The 7283-nt window shown below is 41.0% G+C and overlaps 1 pseudogene across 1 annotated transcript; it reads right to left on the reverse strand.

The window, feature by feature from the left end:
* Nucleotides 1-2017: 2017 nt before the first annotated feature.
* Nucleotides 2018-2898, reverse strand: LOC108298115 (annotated as a pseudogene). Its single transcript, XR_001822452.2, has one exon. The product of XR_001822452.2 is annotated as a 40S ribosomal protein S2-like (transcript).
* Between the last annotated feature and the right edge of the window lie 4385 nt (nucleotides 2899-7283).

Below are 7283 nucleotides of genomic sequence, written 5' to 3' on the forward strand. Positions count from 1 at the left end.
TTCCATTGATACCTAGTTTATTGAGAGTTTTTAGCATAAAAGGCTGTTGAATATTGTCAAAGACCTTCTCTGCATCCATGGAGATAATCCTGTGGTTTTTGTCTTTGGTTCTGTTTATGTGGTGGGTTACATTTATAGACTTGTGTATGTTGAACCAACCTTGCATCCCCAGAATGCAGGCCTACTTGATCATGATAAGCTTTTTGATGTGCTATTGCAATCGGTTTGCCTGTATTTTATTGAATATTTTTGCATCTATGTTCATCATGGGTATTGCCCTGAAGTTTTCATTTTTCATTGAGTCTCTGCCGGGTTTTGGTATCAGGATGATGTTGGTTTCATAAAATGATTTGGGACGGATTCCCTCTTTTTGGATTGTTTGGAGTAGTTTCAGAACGAGTGGTACCAGCTCCTCTTTGTATGTTTGGTAGAATTTGGCTGTGAATCCCTATGGACCTGGGCTTGTTTTTGTTGGTAGGCTATTAATTGCTGCCTCAACTTCAGCCCTTTTAATTGGTCTATTCAGGGTTTCTACTTCTTCCTGGTTTAGGCTTGGGAGGGTGCAGGTGTCCAGGAATTTATCCATTTCTTCCAGGTTTACTGGTTTGTGTGCATAGAGTTGTTTGTGGTAATCTCTGATGGTAGTTTGTATTTCTGTGGAATCTGTGGTGACATCGCCTTTTTATTGCACCTATTTGATTCTTCTCTCTCTCTTTTTAATTAATCTGGCTAGTGGTCTGTCTATTTTGTTGACCTTTTCCAAAAAACCAGCCCCTGGATTTATTGCTTTTTTGAAGAGTTTTTTGTGTGTCTATATCTCCTTCAGTTCTGCTCTGATCTTAGTTATTTCTTGTCTCCTGCTAGGTTTTGAGTTTTTTTTATCTTGCTCCTCCAGCTCTTTCAATTTTGATGATAAGGTGTCTATTTTAGATCTTTTCTTGTTTCTCATATGGGCATTTATTGCTATAAATTTTCCTCTAGACACTGCTTTAAATGTGTTCCAGAGATTCTGGTAGGTTGTGTCTTTGTTCTCATTGGTTTTGAAGAACATCTTTATTTCTGCCTTCATTTCATTGTATCTAGTCAATATTTAAGAGCCAGTTGTTCAGTTTCCATGAAGTTGTGCAGTTCTGAGTTAGTTTCTTACTCCTGAGTTCTAATTTGATTGCACTGTGGTCTGGGAGACTCCTTGCTATGATTTCCATTCTTTTGCATTTGCTCAGGAGTGATTTACTTCCAATTATGTGGTCAATTTTAGAATAGGTGTGATGTGGTGCTGAGAAGAATGTATATTCTATGGATTTGTGGTGGAGAGTTCTTTATATGTCTATCAGGTTTTCTTGGTCCAGGTGTGAATTCAAGTCCTGGATATCCTTGTTAATTTTCTGTCTCGTTGATCTGTCTAATATTGACAATGGGTGTTAAAGTCTCCCACTATTATTGTGTGGGAGTCTAAGTCTCTTTGTAGGTCATTAAGAAATTGCTTTATGTACCTGAGTGCTCCTGTATTGGGTGTGTATCTATTTAGGATCATTAGCTCTTCTTGTTGCATTGATCCTTTTACCATTGTGTAATGCCCTTCTTTGTCTCTTTTGATCTTTGTTGGTTTAAAGTCTAGTTTATCAGAGACTAGGATTGCAACTCCTGCTTTTTTTCCTCTCTATTTGCTTGGTAAATCTTCCTATATCCCTTTATTTTGAGCCCATGGGTGGCCATGCATGTGAGATGGGTTCCCTGGATAAAGCACACTGATGGTTTTTGACTTTTTATCCAATTTGCCAGTCTGCGTCTTTTAATTGGGGCATTTAGCCCATTTACATTTAAGGTAAACATTGTTATGTGTGAATTTGTTCCTGCCATTTTGATGCTAGCTGGTTGTTTTGCCCATTAATTGATGCAGTTTCTTCATTGTGTGGATCCTTTTTACCATTTGGTACATTTTTGGAGTGGCTTGTACTGGTTGTTCCTTTCTTTTTTTTGCAATGTTAATTCACTTTATTTTTCTCGTATAAAAACCCTATGTTGTAGCCACAGCTGGAGCTTAGGTCCTCTGCACGGAGACTCTGGTGTGGGTCTTGACAAGGTGGTCAGTGAATTCCTGATAGGGAGACTTGGTGAATACAGCCTCCTTCCAGAGATCGGGGGTCAGGTAGCTGTAAGTCTTAGAGATGGCATCAAAGGTGGCATTGGCGAAGTTGCCCAAGGTGGCAGTGCAGCCCCTGGCTGAGGTGTAGCAGTCATTGATACCAGCCATCATGAGAAGCTTCTTGGGCACAGGTACTGAGACGATGCCAGAGCCCCTGGGCGCGGGGATGAGGCACACCAGCCCAGAGCCACAGCGGCCTGTCACCTTGCAAGGACGGTGTGAGGCTTGCCAATCTTGTTCCCCCAGTAGCCTCTGCACACGGGGACAATAGAGAGCTTGGCCAGGGTTATGGCCCCACGGATGGCAGTGGCCTCCTCCTTGGAACACTTAACACCCAGACCGATGTGACCATTGTAGTCTCCAATAGCAACAAATGCCTTGAACCTGGTGCGCTGGCCAGCACGGGTCTGCTTCTGCACTGGCATAATCTTCAAAACCTCATCCTTGAGAGAGGCCCCCAGGAAAAAATCAATGATCTCAGGTTCCTTGATGGGCAGAAAGAAGAGATAGATCTCCCCCAGAGATTTAATCTTCATGTCTTTGACCAGGCATCCCAACTTGGTGATAGGCATCCACTCTGTATCCTCGGCTTTGCCTCCATGAGCTCCGCAGCCTCGGCCCTGGCCCTGTCCACAGCTGCAACCCCAGCCCCAGATACCACTGCCGAAACCTCCGTGGAAGCCACCACGGTTCCCCATCCCAGGGCCCCCGGGGCCTCTGGGCTCCCCCGCTGCACTGGTGTCATCCGCCATTTGGTGTTTTATCGGAGAAGAAGTGTACTGGTTGTTTCTTTCTATGTTTAGTGCTTCTTTCAGGAGCTCCTGTAAGGCAGGCTTGGTGGTTACGAAATCTCTCAGCAATTGCTTGTTTGTAAAGGACTTTATTTCTCCTTCGCTTATCAAGCTTAGTTTGGCTGGATATGAAATTCTAGGTTGAAAGTTCTTTTTTTTAAGGATGTTGAATATTGGCCCCCACTCTCTTCTGGCTTGTAGGGTTTCTGCTGAGAGATCTGCTGTGAGTCTGATGGGCTTCCCTTTGTGGGTAACCTGACTTTTCCCTCTGGCTGCCCTTAGCATTTTCTCCCTTCATTTCAACCCTTGTCAATGTGATGATTATGTACCTTGGTGTCGCTCTTCTTGAGGAATATCTTTGTGGTGTTCTCTGATTTCCTGGACTTGAATATTGGCCTGCCTTGCTAGGTTGGGGAAGTTCTCCTGGATAATATCCTGAAGAGTGTTTTCCAGCTTGGATTAATTCTCTCTGTTACATTCAGGTATACCTATCAAATATAGATTAGGTCTTTTCACATGATCCCATATTTCTTGGAGGCTTTATTCATTTCTTTTCATTCTTTTTTCTCTAATCTTGCCTTCTCATTATATTTCATTGAGTTGATCTTCAGTCTCTGATATCCTTTCTTCTGCTTGGTCGATTCGGCTATTGAAACTTGTGTATGGTTTGTGAAGTTCTCAAGTTGTGTTTTTCAGCTCCACTAAGTCATTTATATTATTCTCTAAGCTGTTTATTCTCATTAGCATTTTGTCAAACCTTTTTTCAATGTTCTTAGTTTCTTTGCATTGGGTTAGAACATCTTCTTTTAGCTCAGAGAAGTTTGTTATTCCCCACCTTCTGAAGCCTGTTTCTGTCAATTCATCAGACTCATTCGCCATCCAGCTTTGTTCCTTTGCTGGTAACGAGTTGTGATCCCTTGGAGGAGGAGAGGAGTTCTGATTTTGGGTGTTTTCATCCTTTTTGTGCTGGTTTCTTCCCATCTTTGTGGATTTATCTACCTGTGGTCTGTGTAGTTGGTAACTTTCAAATGAGGTCTCTGAGTAGATGTCCTTTTTGTTGATGATGAAGTTATTTCTTTCCATTTTTAAATTTTCTTTCTAATAGTCATACCCCTGTTCTGTAGGACTGCTGGAGGTCAGCTCCAGACCCTGCTTGCCTGGGGATCACCTGCGGTGGCTGCAGAACGGTGAGGGTTGCTGCCAGTTTTTTCTTCTGTTATCTTCCTCGCAGAAGGATACCTGCCAGATGTCAGCCTGAGCTCTCCTTTATGAGGTGGCTCTTTGCATATACAGGGGTTGGGGAGCTGTTTAAGGAGACAGTCTGTCCCTTATAGGAGCTCAAGTGATGAGCTGTGAGCTCCATGTTTTGTTTAGAGATGCTGGGCAGTTACGTTTAAGTCTGCTGCAGTGGAAATCATAACCACATTTATTCCCAGGTACTCTGTCTTGGGAAGGTGGGGCTTTATTTATAAGTTCCTGATGTGCTGCTGCCTTTTTTCAGAGATGCCCTGCCCAGCAAGGAGGTAGTCTAGTCACAGTCTGCCAGCAGAGGTGTTGCTGAGCTGACGTGGGCTGTGCCCAGCTGCTGTGTGAACTTCCTTGCAGCTTTGTTTATAGAGGTATACTTAGAAATGCCTTGGTAATGGCAGTCTGTCTGTGTAATGGCGGACTGCCTCAGTAATTGCGGATTGCCTCAGTAATGGCTGACTGCCTCAATAATGGCGGACTGCCTCGGTAAAGGCAGATGCCCTTCTCCCAGAAGAGCTGGACCATCCTGGGTCCAGCTGTGCTTGCTGCAAAACTCTCAATCCAGAGCATTTCAGATTGCTGGTCTTTGTGAGGGTGAGACCCACCCAGCCAGATTGCTGGGCTCCCTATTTCTGCTCCCTTTTTTTTCAGTTGAATGGGTGGCTCTGTCTCCCAAGCATTCCAGGTGCCAGTTGAAATGGCTGCCCAGATTTGTGTCAGTTTTTGTGCAGAGACCTGCTGTGCCAGCTGAAACAGCTGTGCTGGAAACTCGTGGCACTTTTCAGCCCAGGAATCTCCTTGTCTTTGGCCAGTAATAACTCTTTTGGAAATGCAGTGTCACTCACCCTCTGCATTGTTCTCACTTGAAACTGCCCTCCAGAGCTGTTCCTATTTGGCCATCTTGGATCCATCCACTGAGACAGAGTCTTACTCTGTCACCCAGGCTGGAGTCCAGTGGTGCGATCTTGGCTCACTGTAACCTTTTGGGTTCAAGTGATTCTCTTGCCGTACCCTCCCCAGTAGGTGGGATTAGAGGGGTGCACCAACATGCCTGGCTATGTTTTTTATTTTTAGTAGAGATGGGGTTTCACCATGTTGGCCAGGCTGGTCTTGAACTCCTGATGTCATGATCTGCCCACCTCAGCCTCCTAAAGTGCAGGGTTTATAGATGTGAATCACCATGCCTGGCCTTAAATTTTCTTTTTCTTTTTAATTTTTGCAGATACATAGTAGCTGTATATATTTATGGGGTACATGAAATGTCTTGATACAGGCATGGAAATATACACATTGTGGAGAATAGGGTATCTCATCTTAAATTGTAATCCCCATGGGTCGAGGGAGGAACGTGATGGGAGATGATTGTACCATTGAGGTGGTTTCCCTCATGATGTTCTCATGACACTGAGTGAGTTCTCACAAGATCTGATGGTTTAAAAGTGTGTGGCAGCTCCCCTCTCTCTCCTGCTGCCATGTAAGACTTGCCTTGCTTCCGCTTCACCTTCTGCAATGATTGTAAGTTTCCTGAGGCCTCCCCAGCCATGAGGAATTGTGAGTGAATTAACCTCTTTCTTTATAAGCTATCAAGTCTCAGGTGGTTGTTTATAGCAGTGTGAAAATGGACTAATACAGTATCCATTTCCTCAAACGTTTATCATTTGAATTACAAACAATCTGATTACACTCAAGTTATTTAAAAATGTACAATTAAATTATTGTTGACTATAGTCACTCCATTGTGCTATCAAATAGTAGATCTTTCTAATAAAACTGCATACTCTAAGTCACAACCATATTTCCTCTACATTTTGTTTGAGAAGTTTTATAATGTTAGCAGTTATGTTGAGGTCTTTGGCCCATTTCAAGATGATATTTATATGTTGTCAAAGGCTGAAGGCCCAGCTCCATTGTCTTTCATCTGAGTGTCCAGGTATCCTAGCACTACTTGTTTTGAAGAGTATATTTTTCCCATTGTGATATTTCAACATCTTCATAAAAAACAAAACAAAATAAAACAGTGACTATGCCTGGATATATATCTAATGTTTCTGTTTTGTTTTATTGGTTTTTATATCTTTCCTTATGGTCAAACCACACTGTGTTAATTGTAGCAGCTTCATAGTAAATCTTAAAATTAGATAGTGTAATTTGTAATTATTTTCTTTTTCAAAATTGTTTTGACTGTTTTAGGTTCTTGGCACTTTCATATAATATGTGGAATCATTTTGTTAATTTGCTTTAAAAAAATCTGCTGCAATTTTGATTGGTTTTCATTAAATCCACAAATAAATTTGTGGGAAGTCAGTTGGGGGGTGATCATTTTAACAAAATTCAGTATTCCAATCCCTGGACACAGATTATCCTCCATTTATTTATGCCCTTTTTCATTTCTCTCAATAATATTATGTATTTTTGGGTATACAGGTTTTATACATCTTTTGATAAATATATTTCTATACATTTCAATATTTTGTTAATGGTATTGTTTCTAAATTTAGTTTCCAGTTGTTTGATGCAAATGTGTAGAAGTACATATATACTAATGTTTTTTGCTTGTGACATTGTTAAATACACATAACCTTGTTAAACATCTGTGACCTTGTAAATTAATGCAGGCTAGATTTTTGTAGAATTTGAATTTTCCACATAGACAAACATTTCATCTGCAAACACAGGCATTTTTACTTCTTCATTTCTGATCTCTACAGCTTTGATTTATTTTTACTGTCTTTTTGTACTGGCTAGGACCTCTAGTACAGTGTTGAATAGAAGTATTGAGCAAACATTCTTGTTCTGCTCCCAGTCTTCAGGGGATAGCATTCAGTGTCTCATCTTTTTTAAGGAATAATTTTAGCTGTAAGATAAATTTATTATTTATTTTAGGTGCCCTTTATCAGGGTTAGAATGTATTCTTTCATTCCTAATTTGGTGAAAATTTTTTATCAAAAAAAAGCTGTTGAATTTTATCAAATGATTTTCCAGTATTTATGAGGACAAGTAGGATAGCATAAACTATCTTTTATTCTTTTAAAGTAGTGAGTTGCAGTGATTAATTTTATTCTTGAATTGTGAACTAACCTTATTTTTCTAGGATAGAC

The sequence above is a fragment of the Cebus imitator genome, unplaced genomic scaffold (genome assembly GCF_001604975.1).
Source record: "Cebus imitator isolate Cc_AM_T3 unplaced genomic scaffold, Cebus_imitator-1.0 Scaffold888, whole genome shotgun sequence".
Taxonomy (NCBI): domain Eukaryota; kingdom Metazoa; phylum Chordata; class Mammalia; order Primates; family Cebidae; genus Cebus; species Cebus imitator.